Source organism: Lissotriton helveticus, chromosome 8 (genome assembly GCF_964261635.1).
Source record: "Lissotriton helveticus chromosome 8, aLisHel1.1, whole genome shotgun sequence".
NCBI classification, from domain to species: domain Eukaryota; kingdom Metazoa; phylum Chordata; class Amphibia; order Caudata; family Salamandridae; genus Lissotriton; species Lissotriton helveticus.
The window spans coordinates 829586507-829603362 of record NC_136069.1 but is presented as its reverse complement, the minus strand read 5'-3'; the positions used below and the strand labels follow the sequence as shown (position 1 = coordinate 829603362).

General features: G+C 44.6%; 5 non-coding genes across 5 annotated transcripts; all 5 read right to left on the bottom strand.

Annotated features, from left to right (window-relative positions):
* Positions 1-607: 607 nt before the first annotated feature.
* Positions 608-680, bottom strand: TRNAV-CAC (transfer RNA valine (anticodon CAC)). Its single transcript has one exon. It is a non-coding gene; the product is annotated as a tRNA-Val (tRNA).
* Positions 681-9831: 9151 nt separating this feature from the next.
* TRNAP-UGG (transfer RNA proline (anticodon UGG)) lies at positions 9832-9903 on the bottom strand. Its single transcript has one exon. It is a non-coding gene; the product is annotated as a tRNA-Pro (tRNA).
* A 2403-nt stretch (positions 9904-12306) lies between these two features.
* Positions 12307-12379, bottom strand: TRNAV-CAC (transfer RNA valine (anticodon CAC)). Its single transcript has one exon. It is a non-coding gene; the product is annotated as a tRNA-Val (tRNA).
* A 299-nt stretch (positions 12380-12678) lies between these two features.
* On the bottom strand, positions 12679-12750 carry TRNAP-UGG (transfer RNA proline (anticodon UGG)). The gene has a single exon. It is a non-coding gene; the product is annotated as a tRNA-Pro (tRNA).
* Positions 12751-15449: 2699 nt separating this feature from the next.
* On the bottom strand, positions 15450-15521 carry TRNAP-UGG (transfer RNA proline (anticodon UGG)). The gene has a single exon. It is a non-coding gene; the product is annotated as a tRNA-Pro (tRNA).
* Positions 15522-16856: the final 1335 nt, after the last annotated feature.

The window sequence follows — 16856 nt, the reverse complement described above, 5'->3', positions numbered from 1 at the left end:
AGATGCAGATTGCTTATCAATGTCGTGATAGAACAGTTATGATTTGAGTAGAAGAAGCGCCCCTGAATTGATACTTATTATATTCAGTCTGTAAGATAGTCAAAAATGCATGCTAGGAGAGGAGATGCAAATATAAATGTATTAGAAAAATACATAAAGAGGAGTGATATGCTTTTATTCATGCAAGGCTAGAAAAAATCCCCATACTGTCGAAAGCATTCATACACCACCAAATGGAAATAAACAATTCTGACATTAAACGTAAAGGTGACGATGAATTTGTATCATCACCTTGAGAAGGATCATCTAGGAATTGAGCCCAGGCCTTAGCACTTAAAAACCAGAAACACTCCACTAAGATAAGAGGCCTGTTGGTGCCAACAATTCTCAAAGTTAATGCTTGTTCTGGTTGAGCATTGAACCGAATGCAGGTCTCTTTTGAAAGTGAGGTCTGTGAATCAACATATACATCCAAATGCCAATTATGTTATTGTTTTTAAGAGAATTCACTTTCTTGGAACGAGACTGCATGAACCCATCGTCAGGGCCTGGACAATTTGATGCAAAACGGCAACTCTCAACATTGCAGCCAAGACAATATAACCGGTGTTTCTGCCCGGTTTCGAACCGGGGACCTTTCGCGTGTGAGGCGAAAGCGATAACCACTACACTACAGAAACAGATACCTACGGTTGATTCTTCTGTGATGAAACTACTCAAAACAGGCTATTCCAAGGGCATCTGGTTTTAGATTTCTTTCATGCAACCTGCCGGACAGCCCTATCTGAACGCTTGTATATGCCTTGCAAGTTCAGCATTTTAGCAAAATGCTTAAAGAGAAATGTTTCCTATTTGCTCAGGCAGGGCAAGGTTAAAAGCATGAGACTCTAGCATATATTCATCCACTACTGCAGAGAGAAAAATGATATTGGCTTTAAAATGCATACTTCAAAACTACTTTAAAAGAGCACCAATGAAAGGGCTCGTCCGGGATTTGAACGCGGGACCTCTCGCACCTAAATCGAGAATCATACCCCTAGACCAACGAGCCGTCGAAAGGCCCTCACCTCTGAAAAGGTAATACCAGCTCTAAGCCCGCAATGAAGATCATGCTGGGGTCTTTTTCATGCTTGGTCTGTGAATACACATGAAATTCAGTGTCAACTTACCCTTTCTCAAACGATAGCACTATCATTTGTAAGTGTCCCCTTTTATTTTGTCTCAGCATTGGACACGTCTTACAGGAAGTCAGCAGTTATTTATATATTTCTGCATTGGCTAGAGCCTAAAGAGAAAGAATAAAAAGCTGTTCATAACAACATAAGAAACACATTTTGCCTTTTCTCTCAAATACTTATTCCCTTTGTGCAAATCGGAATGCCAAGGTGAATGGCTGGGCCACAGATTCTGGCTAATTATCTATCTCTTGAATGCAAGAAGCAATAAAAACTGCCTAATGCAGGACTAAAGCATTCCTTGCATAGCCTCTAACCTCATAACATAACTGAGCTGCTGGTAGCAAGCTAAGCAATACCTTCCCAAAATGATAAGTACATGTGCTTATCCGCTCAATCAGCGCTCGATCAGGCTCGATCAGGAGAGATATAGAAAAGGTGGAAAGGGCCTAAATGGCTGTCCCTTCCTTTTTAGGGTGAGTCCTGCTGACTATCATAGGATTCCTTGTAAGAGTGGCTAGGGTCAGAGGAAAAACGTTCAACCCTTCTTAGTGTTCTCTCCAGAAGCAGGCATTTTCTGTGCCTTTAATTTCAGGCTTTTCCCAGCAGTCTCTGTTCTGCCTATGTAAATTATGAAAAGCAGTGCTTATTCCTCACTTGCTCTAATGTCCTTCCTGTCCACAAAGCTTTGCCTAAGTATGCTTTTTTTCTTTTTCAGGGAAATTCTAAATGGTTTCTCTGTCCAGTCTGTGGCAGTAGAATGCTGATTATGATGCCATGTTTTGTTGAATCACCAAGGTACAACTACAGAGGAATATATGAGTCTGAAGGACATGGAACTCTTAGCTAACACATCACAATATGTGATGCTTGCCAACCAAGCACTACATTCTGGTGCGCTGATGAGCAGAACATTCTGCTCTTTAAGGAAAAAAAAGACCGCTTGATTGAAAATAAAGTCTCTGTTTATATTAATGCTCTCTCTCTCCCTATATCTATCTATCTATCTATCTATCTATCTATCTATCTATCTATCTATCTATCTATCTATCTATCTATCTATCTATCTATCTATCTATCTATCTATCTATCTATCTATCTATCTATCTATCTATCTATCTATCTATCTATCTATCTATCTATCTATCTATCTATCTATCTATCTGTCTGTCTGTCTGTCTGTCTGTCTGTCTGTCTGTCTGTCTGTCTGTCTGTCTGTCTGTCTGTCTGTCTGTCTGTCTGTCTGTCTGTCTGTCCATCCATCCATCCATCTATATATTTATCTATCTATCTATCTATCTATATATCTATCTATCTATCTATCTTTATATATAGATACATGCATACACATACACATAGTGTGACCGGGTGTAGGGGTGAGGGGTGCACCTTAGGACCGGGAACGGACTCTGGGACAGGTCTGATAGGCAACTCCGGTGTTGAAGCAGAAACTGACTGGACAACAGGTCTTGGGAGTAAGGACGGTTTTATTGGAATAGTACGTTTAGGGTTTGGTTGGAATGTTCTCTTGGTCCTAAACGTAAGTCTCTCCCTAGCAAAGCGACTGGGATCCGTCTTTGAATCGGGGTATCCTCCTTCTCCTCCTCCGGGGTCTTTGGTCTTCCGCTCTTGTCCTCAGGGTCTGGTCAAGGTAGCGTCTCGACGTTCCGGAGCCATAGAAAGGAAGACCAACAGAGAGGGAACCGTTAGTTCTACAGTCTTTGGGGGACTTGCACCTTGGGGCCGTGTGAAGTGGAGAAAGGTCACCAGTGTCGGGTTTACTATAATGTAGTCGGTGACGTGGGGAGGGCACAGAATGTGAGGGTTAATCGCGGGGTAATGAACACAAGAGGAGAGGGGTACAAGGAAACACAAACGGGGTTTGCTATACACTATTTACACGCACGCCGTCTTCCCACCCACACCGCCATACGGTCCCGTACCTGGGATAGCCACGCTCCTCCCCCGGGAGAGTGGCACGGCGGCTCACAGGGTCGTTGGCCTCCTGGCTCCCCGCGGGGTTCGTCTCTTTCGACCTGCTCTTCGGAATTCCTTCGGTGTCCTTCTTTTCCGTCTTCTCCGCTTCTCCTCAACCGCTCTCCGACGCCGCTTCTCGCCTTCTCCTCCTCCGGGGTGATGTCACACCTTTCTGTTAGTACTTCCTGTTCTTTATCCAATCCGGCCTCGCAGACGAATACAGGAGGAGGGGTCACCACCTCCTCAGAGTACGCCCAATTAAAGGCGCCGCGCTCTTCCTCCGCGTCGTCCAATCCTGTATCCCAGGGGTCAGTCTGTAAGGAAGGAGGTATGACAGGTTCAGTAATGGGAGACCACCAGTCCTCGGTAGCGCTCCGCCTCGCATCTTTACATTCCTCCCCCCCTGGATTCTCCCGATCGGGGAGAACCGGCACGCGAGACAGATAGTCGGCGTTACCATTGTCCTTCCCTTTCCGATGCACCACCGTAAAGGCAAAGGGCTGAAGAAAGAGGAACCATCGAAGAACCCGGGCATTCTGAGTCCTGTTCCGCTGCATCCACTGCAGAGGTGCATGATCGGAATACAAGGTGAACGCCCTCCCCTCCAGATAATAACGGAGTTTGTCCACGGCCCAGCGGATTGCTAGACACTCCTTTTCGACCGTGGGATACTTCTGTTCTCTAGGGTGGAGTTTGCGGCTGACATACAAAACTGGATGTTCATCGTTGTCCTCCCCAATCTGGGACAGGACCGCCCCAATCCCCGTCTCCGAAGCATCAGTGGCAAGGAGAAAGGGACGCCCGAAATCGGGTGGAACAAGCACAGGGCTGGTGGTAATGGCTCTTTTCAAGTGAAGAAAGGCGTTCCTGGCATCCAGGGGAGGGGGTTGCGGCAGAGTATTCCTGACATGTTTCTGCAACAAATTAGTCAGGGTGGAGGCGATGTCAGCAAAGTCCTGAATGAACCTTCGATAATAGCCCATGAGGCCCAGGAATGCCCTTAGTTCTCGTTTCGTGGATGGGAATGGGGTCTCGGTTATGGCTTTGATCTTCTCTTCTTGGGGAGCGATCACCCCATCCCCCAACATGAAGCCGAGATATTTCACTTTTGGGAAGGCGGCACGGGACTTCTTGGCATTGACATGGAGACCGGCCTTTCTCAGAGAGGACAGTACGGTAACCAGGTGTTCTAAGTGGTCTTTCCAAGTTTGACTGAAGATGACAATGTCATCAAGGTATACCGAACTATAGGCGGTATGGGGTGCCAACACTGTGTTCATAAGGCGCTGGAACGTGGCAGGGGCCCCGTGGAGTCCGAAAGGGAGGACGTTGAATTCATACAGACCGTCCTCGGTGGAAAAGGCAGTTTTGTGGCGGTCTTCCTCCCTTAGGGGCACCTGCCAGTACCCTTTTGTCAGATCCAGCGTGGTTATGTATTTGGCATCGCCTATCCGCTCAATGAGTTCGTCTACCCGGGGTATAGGGAACGCGTCAAAGGTGGACACTGCATTCAATGCCCTGAAGTCCATGCAAAAACACGTGGACCCATCGGGCTTGGGCACCATGACTATGGGCGACGACCAGTTGCTTTTTGACGGCCTAATAACCCCCAGTTCTAACATGCTTGCAACCTCCTTTCTAACGTCTGCCCGTTTAGCAGCAGGGATGCGATAGGGCCTCTGTTTTACTAAACACCCTTTAGCTGTATGTATCTCATGCTCTGCCAAGTGGGTGCATCCAGGTGTGTCCGAGAACAACTGAGAAAAGGGACGGAGTCTTTCCAACAGTGCCTGTTTCTCTTCATCTGTGAGATCTGTATTGATAGGCAAGTGGTCCAAGGTTGTCTCAGTGTTGTTTTCGGGTAGCACAAAGTTGGAGGATCGGGGAACAGATCCTAGCCATTTTTTAAGGAGATTGATATGGTACGTTTGATTACGTGTGGGTGACAGCTGTAACTTATATGTCGTATCGCCATATTTCTCTATGACCAGGTATGGTCCCTTCCACTCGCTCTTGAATTTTTGCGTGGAAGAAGGGAGCAATACCAGTGCCCAGTCTCCTTTGTTAAGCGACCTCCACTTTTTCCCTTTATCATAGCATCGCTTTTGGTTACGTTGGGCCGTCTTTAGGTTTGAATAAGCAAGGTCTCTCAATTTGCCTAGTCTGGACCTCAACTGCTGCGTGTAGTCCAGTAGTGATCGTTGTTCCTGAGCCTCCTCCCTTTCCCAGACGTCTCTGGTTATTTCAAGGAGTGACCTTGGTTGCCGGCCATATAATAGCTCGAACGGGGAGTATCCCAAGCTGCTCTGAACTTGGGCCCTTACTACATACAAGGCCAAAGGGAGCATTTTGTCCCAGTCTTTATGTTCGGCACTCAGGAGTTTCCGAAGAGTGGATTTTAGGGTCCTATTGTACCGCTCCACTAAACCATCCGTTTGTGGGTGGTAAGCGGAAGTGCGGATATGTTGGAGGTCCAGAGTCTTGCACACCTCCTTCATCATCCGTGACACAAAAGGAGTCCCCTGGTCTGAAAGTATCTCCCTGGGGAATCCGACTCTTGAAAACAATTCCACCAGCTTCTCTGCCACGTTCTTGGTGGTCGGGGTGTGTAGAGGAAACGCCTCAGGAAAGCGGGTGGCATAGTCCACTACCACTAGAGCATAAGTGTGGCCCCGAGTAGTGCGGGGCAAGGGTCCTATGAGGTCCATCCCCACACGTTCCCAGGGATTACCTATCACGGGTAAGGGCTGCAGAGGCACCGCTGATGGCTTAGTCAGGTTTCTCTTCTGACACACCTCGCATTGTTGGCAGTAGGCTTCGGTTTCTTTGTAGATTCCGGGCCAAAAAAACAATCTCAGTATATTATGCGTGGTCTTTTCAGCCCCACTGTGTCCCGCGGTCAAATGTGTATGTGCATAGAACAGAATCTGTTCACGGATCTCTTTTGGTACCACTAGTTGCCCTTGGTCTCCCTCTTTCCCTTCTCGATAGAGTAGCTCATTTACGATCCTGAACCTGGGGTATCTCGGAACAGGGTTGGTGGTTTGCTCCACGTGGGCTGCTTCCCAGGCGTTCAGAAGGGTCGGATCGTTGGCTTGAGCGAATTTGAACCCTTTGTCTATGACCCAGGGTTCAACTGATAAGAGGGCCTCCACTGGTCGACAGGCTAACTCTCGTTTAAATAAGGCCAGGAATTGGGGGTTATCCACCCCGAGGATCAATTCCTCGGGTAGTGACGCAACCACTCCTACTCTCACAGAACATGGTTCCCTTCCTATCGGGCTTATCGTGATGCGTGCAAGGGGATACGTCTTCACGTCCCCATGGACACACCGGATGTGTACTACGCCCTCCCGCCCTATTTGTGAAGGGGCCAACAGTTTCTCTCGAATGACAGATTGTCTGCACCCCGAATCGAGCAGCGCCTTTACTGGTGCTTGGTTCACTAGTACCCTTACATAATAAGAAGGTCCCATTTCGGCGGAGTACATCACGGCTTTGGGTATGTACCCAACTTCCATGGGTTCCTCAGCGGGTTTCTTCCTGGGGCACAGTCTTGCAATATGGCCCCACTCCCCACACTCAAAACACTGGGGTCCCCTCATCGGTGTAATATCCGGACGGTATGGCCTTGGTTTGGGAGGTTCGTAAAGGGGTTTCCTTTTTTCTGGTTTAAGGGGCGGTACTAGAGTCTTTGAGGGTTTTTCGGTCTCCCATGGAGCGGGTCTAGGAGTTGCTCTGGTATAATTCGCCGCCATTTCAATGGCCTGAGCTGCTGTCAGTCCGGGGTGCTGTCTTAGCCAGCGCTGTGTTCCATAAGGAAGAGCTTCCATGAATTGTTCAAGTATGACACTCGTCATAACATCCTCTTTGCTCCTGCTTTCGGGACGCAGCCACTTTTCTGCCGCCATTTTCAGGCGTAAGTACAGTGTCTTGGGATTTTCCCCCGTGACCCCCTTCTCCTTCCGAAACCTGAGTCTGTATGCTTCGGGGTCCATCCCGAGATGATCCAGTATCACCTCCTTGATGGCAGTATATGTGGAGGTACCGGCATGATTTGCGACCTGGTATGCCGTCTGTGCTTCACCAGTCAGCAAGGGCGCCAGGAAAAAGGGCCATTTTTCCTCCGGCCACCCACACGCCCGTGCGGCCCGCTCGAAGTTGACCAGGAAGGCATCCGGGTCTTCTCCTACTACATATTTCTGTAAGGAGACTCCGGCTGGATGAGGTCCTGCTGGCCTACGATCCACCGAGACAGCAGTTCCCGGAGTCTGCACCACTTTCTGCAAGCTGTCCAGCTGTTGCGTCATAGTGCTACGGAACAGGGCTCGATCCGCGTCTGCTGTGCTGATTTGTTGGCTGACCGCCCATTCCAGTTTCTGCTGGCCATCGACTAGAGTCTGTATGATTTGTTCCATGGTCGGTTCCTGTTCGGAGGGAGTAGATCCCACTTCTGACACCACTGTGACCGGGTGTAGGGGTGAGGGGTGCACCTTAGGACCGGGAACGGACTCTGGGACAGGTCTGATAGGCAACTCCGGTGTTGAAGCAGAAACTGACTGGACAACAGGTCTTGGGAGTAAGGACGGTTTTATTGGAATAGTACGTTTAGGGTTTGGTTGGAATGTTCTCTTGGTCCTAAACGTAAGTCTCTCCCTAGCAAAGCGACTGGGATCCGTCTTTGAATCGGGGTATCCTCCTTCTCCTCCTCAGGGGTCTTTGGTCTTCCGCTCTTGTCCTCAGGGTCTGGTCAAGGTAGCGTCTCGACGTTCCGGAGCCATAGAAAGGAAGACCAACAGAGAGGGAACCGTTAGTTCTACAGTCTTTGGGGGACTTGCACCTTGGGGCCGTGTGAAGTGGAGAAAGGTCACCAGTGTCGGGTTTACTATAATGTAGTCGGTGACGTGGGGAGGGCACAGAATGTGAGGGTTAATCGCGGGGTAATGAACACAAGAGGAGAGGGGTACAAGGAAACACAAACGGGGTTTGCTATACACTATTTACACGCACGCCGTCTTCCCACCCACACCGCCATACGGTCCCGTACCTGGGATAGCCACACTCCTCCCCCGGGAGAGTGGCACGGCGGCTCACAGGGTCGTTGGCCTCCTGGCTCCCCGCGGGGTTCGTCTCTTTCGACCTGCTCTTCGGAATTCCTTCGGTGTCCTTCTTTTCCGTCTTCTCCGCTTCTCCTCAACCGCTCTCCGACGCCGCTTCTCGCCTTCTCCTCCTCCGGGGTGATGTCACACCTTTCTGTTAGTACTTCCTGTTCTTTATCCAATCCGGCCTCGCAGACGAATACAGGAGGAGGGGTCACCACCTCCTCAGAGTACGCCCAATTAAAGGCGCCGCGCTCTTCCTCCGCGTCGTCCAATCCTGTATCCCAGGGGTCAGTCTGTAAGGAAGGAGGTATGACAGGTTCAGTAATGGGAGACCACCAGTCCTCGGTAGCGCTCCGCCTCGCATCTTTACACATAGATATGCCATGCATTTCTTTGGATTTGTTTCAACCTCTTGCCATTTATTTGAGAATCTCTACTTTTCAAGTGACTGCAAATGAAGTCATCTCTGGCACTTTTTGGCTGATGCAAGGTAACCAAAACACAAGACAACTTTTAATAAAAATCATTGGTTTCTTTGTTAACGTGCACTGTCAAACATGGGACTTTCACACGTCAGGTAAATATGATAACCAATACGCAACAGAAGCAGATGCAGATTGCTTATCAATGTCGTGATAGAACAGTTATGATTTGAGTAGAAGAAGCGCCCCTGAATTGATACTTATTATATTCAGCCTGTAAGATAGTCAAAAATGCATGCTAGGAGAGGAGATGCAAATATAAATGTATTAGAAAAATACATAAAGAGGAGTGATATGCTTTTATTCCTGCAAGGCTAGAAAAAAAAACCCATACTGTCGAAAGCATTCATACACCACCAAATGGAAATAAACAATTCTGACATTAAACGTAAAGGTAACAATGAATTTGTATCATCACCTTGAGAAGGATCATCTAGGAATTGAGCCCAGGCCTCAGCACTTAAAAACTAGAAACACTCCACTAAGATAAGAGGCCTGTTGGTGCCAACAATTCTCAAAGTTAATGCTTGTTCTGGTTGAGCATTGAACCGAATGCAGGGCTCTTTTGAAAGTGAGGTCTGTGAATCAACATATACATCCAAATGCCAATTATGTTATTGTTTTTAAGAGAATTCACTTTCTTGGAACGAGACTGCATGAACCCATCGTCAGGGCCTGGACAATTTCATGCAAAACGGCAACTCTCAACATTGCAGCCAAGACAATATAACCAGTGTTTCTGCCCGGGGACCTTTCGCGTGTGAGGCGAACGTGATAACCACTACACTACAGAAACAGATACCTACAGTTGATTCTTCTGTGATGAAACTGCTCAAAACAGGCTATTCCAAGGGCATCTGGTTTTAGATTTCTTTCATGCAACCTGCCGGACAGCCCTATCTGAACGCTTGTATATGCCTTGCAAGTTCAGCATTTTAGCAAAATGCTTAAAGAGAAATGTTTCCTATTTGCTCAGGCAGGGCAAGGTTAAAAGCATGAGACTCTAGCATATATTCATCCACTACTGCAAAGAGAAAATTGATATTGGCTTTGAAATGCATACTTCAAAACTACTTTAAAAGAGCACCAATAAAAGGGCTCGTCCGGGATTTGAACCCGGGACCTCTCGCACCCAAAGCGAGAATCATACCCCTAGACCAACGAGCCTTCGAAAGGCCCTCACCTCTGAAAAGGTAATACCAGCTCTAAGCCCGCAATGAAGATCATGCTGGGGTCTTTTTCATGCTTGGTCTGTGAATACACATGAAATTCAGTGTCAACTTACCCTTTCTCAAACGATAGCACTATCATTTGTAAGTGTCCCCTTTTATTTTGTCTCACCATTGGACACGTCTTACAGGAAGTCAGCAGTTATTTATATATTTCTGCATTGGCTAGAGCCTAAAGAGAAAGAATAAAAAGCTGTTCATAACAACATAAGAAACACATTTTGCCTTTTCTCTCAAATACTTATTCCCTTTGTGCAAATCGGAATGCCAAGGTGGATAGCTGGGCCTCAGATTCTGGCTAATTATCTATCTCTTGAATGAAAGAAGCAATAAAAACTGCCTAATGCAGGACTAAAGCATTCCTTGCATAGCCTCTAACATCATAACATAACTGAGCTGCTGGTAGCAAGCTAACCAATACCTTCCCAAAATGATAAGTACATGTGCTTATCCGCTCAATCAGTGCTCAGATCAGGCTCGATATAGAAAAGGTGGAAAGGGTCCAAATGGCTGTCCCTTCCTTTTTAGGGTGGGTCCTGCTGACTATCATAGGATTCCTTGTAAGAGTGGCTAGGGTCAGAGGAAAAACGTTCAACCCTTCTTAGTGTTCTCTCCAGAAGCAGGCATTTTCTGTGCCTTTAATTTCAGGCTTTTCCCAGCAGTCTCTGTTCTGCCTATGTAAATTATCAAAAGCAGTGCTTATTCCTCACTTGCTCTAATGTCCTTCCTGTCCACAAAGCTTTGCCTAAGTATGCTTTTTTTCTTTTTCAGGGAAATTCTAAATGGTTTCTCTGTCCAGTCTGTGGCAGTAGAATGCTGATCATGATGCCATGTTTTGTTGAATCCCAAAGGTACAACTACAGAGGAATATATGAGTCTGAAGGACATGGAACTCTTAGCTAACACATCACAATATGTGATGCTTGCCAACCAAGCACTACATTCTGGTGCGCTGATGAGCAGAACATTCTGCTCTTAAAGGAAAGAAAAGACCGCTTGATTGAAAATAAAGTCTCTGTTTATATTAATGCTCTCTCTCTCCCTATATCTATCTATCTATCTATCTATCTATCTATCTATCTATCTATCTATCTATCTATCTATCTATCTATCTATCTATCTATCTATCTATCTATCTGTCTGTCTGTCTGTCTGTCTGTCTGTCTGTCTGTCTGTCTGTCTGTCTGTCTGTCTGTCTGTCTGTCTGTCTCCGTCCGTCCGTCCGTCCGTCCGTCCGTCCGTCCGTCCGTCCGTCCGTCCGTCCGTCCGTCCGTCCGTCCGTCCGTCCGTCCGTCCGTCCGTCCGTCCGTCCATCCATCTATCTATCTATCTATCTATCTATCTATCTATCTATCTATCTATCTATCTATCTATCTATCTATCTATCTATCTATCTATCTATCTATCTATCTATCTATCTATCTATCTATCTATCTATCTATCTATCTATCTATCTATCTATCTATCTTTATATATAGATACATGCATACACAAACACATAGATATGCCATGCAGTTCTTTGGATTTGTTTCAACCTCTTGCCATTTATTTGAGAATCTCTACTTTTCAAGTGACTGCAAATGAAGTCATCTCTGGCACTTTTTGGCTGATGCAAGGTAACCAAAACACAAGACAACTTTTAATAAAAATCATTGGTTTCTTTGTTAACGTGCACTGTCAAACATGGGACTTTCACACGTCAGGTAAACATGATAACCAATACGCAACAGAAGCAGATGCAGATTGCTTATCAATGTCGTGATAGAACAGTTATGTTTTGAGTAGAAGAAGCGCCCCTGAATTGATACTTATTATATTCAGCCTGTAAGATAGTCAAAAATGCATGCTAGGAGAGCAGATGCAAATATAAATGTATTAGAAAAATACATAAAGAGGAGTGATATGCTTTTATTCATGCAAGGCTAGAAAAAATCCCCATACTGTCGAAAGCATTCATACACCACCAAATGGAAATAAACAATTCTGACATTAAACGTAAAGGTGACGATGATTTTGTATCATCACCTTGAGAAGGATCATCTAGGAATTGAGCCCAGGCCTCAGCACTTAAAAACCAGAAACACTCCACTAAAATAAGAGGCCTGTTGGTGCCAACAATTCTCAAAGTTAATGCTTGTTTTGGTTGAGCATTGAACCGAATGCAGGGCTCTTTTGAAAGTGAGGTCTGTGAATCAACATATACATCCAAATGCCAATTATGTTATTGTTTTTAAGAGAATTCTCTTTCTTGGAACGAGACTGCATGAACCCATCGTCAGGGCCTGGACAATTTCATGCAAAACAGCAACTCTCAACATTGCAGCCAAGACTATATAACCGGTGTTTCTGCCCGGTTTCGAACCGGGGACCTTTCGCGTGTGAGTCGAACGTGATAACCACTACACTACAGAAACAGATACCTACAGTTGATTCTTCTGTGATGAAACTGCTCAAAACAGGCTATTCCAAGGGCATCTGGTTTTAGATTTCTTTCATGCAACCTGCCGGACAGCCCTATCTGAACGCTTGTATATGCCTTGCAAGTTCAGCATTTTAGCAAAATGTTTAAAGAGAAATGTTTCCTATTTGCTCAGGCAGGGCAAGGTTAAAAGCATGAGACTCTAGCAAATATTCATCCACTACTGCAAAGAGAAAATTGATATTGGCTTTGAAATGCATACTTCAAAACTACTTTAAAAGAGCACCAATGAAAGGGCTCGTCTGGGATTTGAACCCGGGACCTCTCGCACCCAAAGCGAGAATCATACCCCTAGACCAACGAGCCGTTGAAAGGCCCTCACCTCTGAAAAGGTAATACCAGCTCTAAGCCCGCAATGAAGATCATGCTGGGGTCTTTTTCATGCTTGGTCTGTGAATACACATGAAATTCAGTGTCAACTTACCCTTTCTCAAATGATAGCACTATCATTTGTAAGTGTCCCCTTTTATTTTGTCTCAGCATTGGATACGTCTTACAGGAAGTCAGCAGTTATTTATATATTTATGCATTGGCTAGAGCCTAAAGAGAAAGAATAAAAAGCTGTTCATAACAACATAAGAAACACATTTTGCCTTTTCTCTCAAATACTTATTCCCTTTGTGCAAATCGGAATGCCAAGGTGAATAGCTGGACCACAGATTCTGGCTAATTATCTATCTCTTGAATGCAAGAAGCAATAAAAACTGCCTAATGCAGGACTAAAGCATTCCTTGCATAGCCTCTAACATCATAACATAACTGAGCTGCTGGTAGCAAGCTAAGCAATACCTTCCCAAAATGAGAAGTACATGTGCTTATCCGCTCAATCAGGCTCGATCAGGCGAGATATAGAAAAGGTGGAAAGGGTCCAAATGGCTGCCCCTTCCTTTTTAGGGTGGGTCCTGCTGATTATCATAGGATTCCTTGTAAGAGTGGCTAGGGTCAGAGGAAAAACGTTCAACCCTTCTTAGTGTTCTCTCCAGAAGCAGGCATTTTCTGTGCCTTTAATTTCAGGCTTTTTCCCAGCAGTCTCTGTTCTGCCTATGTAAATTATCAAAAGCAGTGCTTATTCCTAATTTGCTCTAATGTCCTTCCTGTCCACAAAGCTTTGCCTAAGTATGTTTTTTTTCTTTTTCAGGGAAATTCTAAATGGTTTCTCTGTCCAGTCTGTGGCAGTAGAATGCTGATTATGATGCCATGTTTTGTTGAATCACCAAGGTACAACTACAGAGGAATATATGAGTCTGAAGGACATGGAACTCTTAGCTAACACATCACAATATGTGATGCTTGCCAACCAAGCACTACATTCTGGTGCGCTGATGAGCAGAACATTCTGCTCTTAAAGGAAAGAAAAGACCGCTTGATTGAAAATAAAGTCTCTGTTTATATTAATGCTCTCTCACTCCCTATATCTATCTATCTATCTATCTATCTATCTATCTATCTATCTATCTATCTATCTATCTATCTATCTATCTATCTATCTATCTATCTATCTATCTATCTATCTATCTATCTATCTATCTATCTATCTATCTATCTATCTATCTCTATCTATCTATCTATCTATCTATCTATCTATCTATCTATCTATCTATCTATCTATCTATCTATCTATCTATCTATCTATCTATCTGTCTGTCTGTCTGTCTGTCTTTCTGTCTGTCTGTCTGTCTGTTTGTCCGTCCGTCCGTCCATCTATCCATCCATCCATCCATCCATCCATCCATCTATCTATTTATCTATCTATCTATCTATCTTTATATATAGATACATGCATACACATACACATAGATATGCCATGCATTTCTTTGGATTTGTTTCAACCTCTTGCCATTTATTTGAGAATCTCTACTTTTCAAGTGACTGCAAATGAAGTCATCTCTGGCACTTTTTAGCTGATGCAAGGTAACCAAAACACAAGACAACTTTTAATAAAAATCATTGGTTTCTTTGTTAACGTGCACTGTCAAACATGGGACTTTCACACGTCAGGTAAATATGATAACCAATACGCAACAGAAGCAGATGCAGATTGCTTATCAATGTCGTGATAGAACAGTTATGATTTGAGTAGAAGAAGCGCCCCTGAATTGATACTTATTATATTCAGCCTGTAAGATAGTCAAAAATGCATGCTAGGAGAGGAGATGCAAATATAAATGTATTAGAAAAATACATAAAGAGGAGTGATATGCTTTTATTCATGCAAGGCTAGAAAAAATCCCCATACTGTCGAAAGCATTCATACACCACCAAATGGAAATAAACAATTCTGACATTAAACGTAAAGGTGACGATGAATTTGTATCATCACCTTGAGAAGGATCGTCTAGGAATTGAGCCCAGGCCTCAGCACTTAAAAACCAGAAACACTCCACTAAGATAATAGGCCTGTTGGTGCCAACAATTCTCAAAGTTAATGCTTGTTCTCGTTGAGCATTGAACCGAATGCAGGGCTCTTTTGAAAGTGAGGTCTGTGAATCAACATATACATCCAAATGCCAATTATGTTATTGTTTTTAAGAGAATTCACTTTCTTGGAACGAGACTGCATGAACCCATCGTCAGGGACTGGACAATTTCATGCAAAACGGCAACTCTCAAAATTGCAGCGAAGACAATATAACCGGTGTTTCTGCCCGGTTTCGAACCGATGACCTTTCGCGTGTGAGCACGTGATAACCACTACACTACAGAAACAGATACCTACAGTTGATTCTTCTGTGATGAAACTGCTCAAAACAGGCTATTCCAAGGGCATCTGGTTTTAGATTTCTTTCATGCAACCTGCCGGACAGCCCTATCTGAACGCTTGTATATGGCTTGCAAGTTCAGCATTTTAGCAAAATGCTTAAAGAGAAATGTTTCCTATTTGCTCAGGCAGGGCAAGGTTAACAGCATGAGACTCTAGCATATATTCATCCACTACTGCAAAGAGAAAATTGATAATGGCTTTGAAATGCATACTTCAAAACTACTTTAAAAGAGCACCAATGAAAGGGCTCGTCCGGGATTTGAACCCAGGACCTCTCGCACCCAAAGCGAGAATCATACCCCTAGACCAACGAGCCGTCGAAAGGCCCTCACCTCTGAAAAGGTAATACCAGCTCTAAGCCCGCAATGAAGATCATGCTGGGGTCTTTTTCATGCTTGGTCTGTGAATACACATGAAATTCAGTGTCAACTTACCCTTTCTCAAACAATGGCACTATCATTTGTAAGTGTCCCCTTTTATTTTGTCTCAGCATTGGACACGTCTTACAGGAAGTCAGCAGTTATTTATATATTTCTGCATTGGCTAGAGCCTAAAGAGAAAGAATAAAAAGCTGTTCATAACAACATAAGAAACACATTTTGCCTTTTCTCTCAAATACTTATTCCCTTTGTGCAAATCGGAATGCCAAGGTGAATAGCTGGGCCACAAATTCTGGCTAATTATCTATCTCTTGAATGCAAGAAGCAATAAAAACTGCCTAATGCAGGACTAAAGCATTCCTTGCATAGCCTCTAACATCATAACATAACTGAGCTGCTGGTAGCAAGCTAAGCAATACCTTCCCAAAATGATAAGTACATGTGCTTATCCGCTCGATCAGGCGAGATATAGAAAAGGTGGAAAGGGTCCAAATGGCTGTCCCTTCCTTTTTAGGGTGGGTCCTGCTGATTATCATAGGATTCCTTGTAAGAGTGGCTAGGGTCAGAGGAAAAACGTTCAACCCTTCTTAGTGTTCTCTCCAGAAGCAGGCATTTTCTGTGCCTTTAATTTCAGGCTTTTCCCAGCAGTCTCTGTTCTGCCTATGTAAATTATCAAAAGCAGTGCTTATTCCTCACTTGCTCTAATGTCCTTCCTGTCCACAAAGCTTTTATAAAGATGTTCAGCAGTTGAAGTTGATGTTAATTTATAGTTTATTTAATTCATAAACTATGGACCCACCGGAGCAGCAGGGCAAACATCCCAACTCTCCAGAAACCAACCGCCTTCTCCCCACAGCTCACCAAACACCAACATTCTAAATTACATCATGTAGTTCCATAAATGACATAAGCAAGTTCTACAAATGATAGGGCATATCATACAGTAATAAACATAGAGAAAAGATACGACCTACTACCACATGTCTCTTTTTACAAAAACAACAAAATAAAATAAATCAAACATCCAAGATATAATCGTCAAGTTTCTTTGGCATTCTAGAAATCCTTTTGTGAGACAAAGGACTAACCTGAGGAGAGAATTCAATAGACTCCTGTAGGTTAGAAGCAGGAACAAAAGAAGCTTCAGAACCACTTCCACCAGCAATAGAACACTCAGAAGAAACAACATTTTCAGTACCAACATCGTGTGCAGTGCCATCAGTGGACACATCAGTTGCATGAAACTTTTTTCCTTGAACAAGATCATTCCA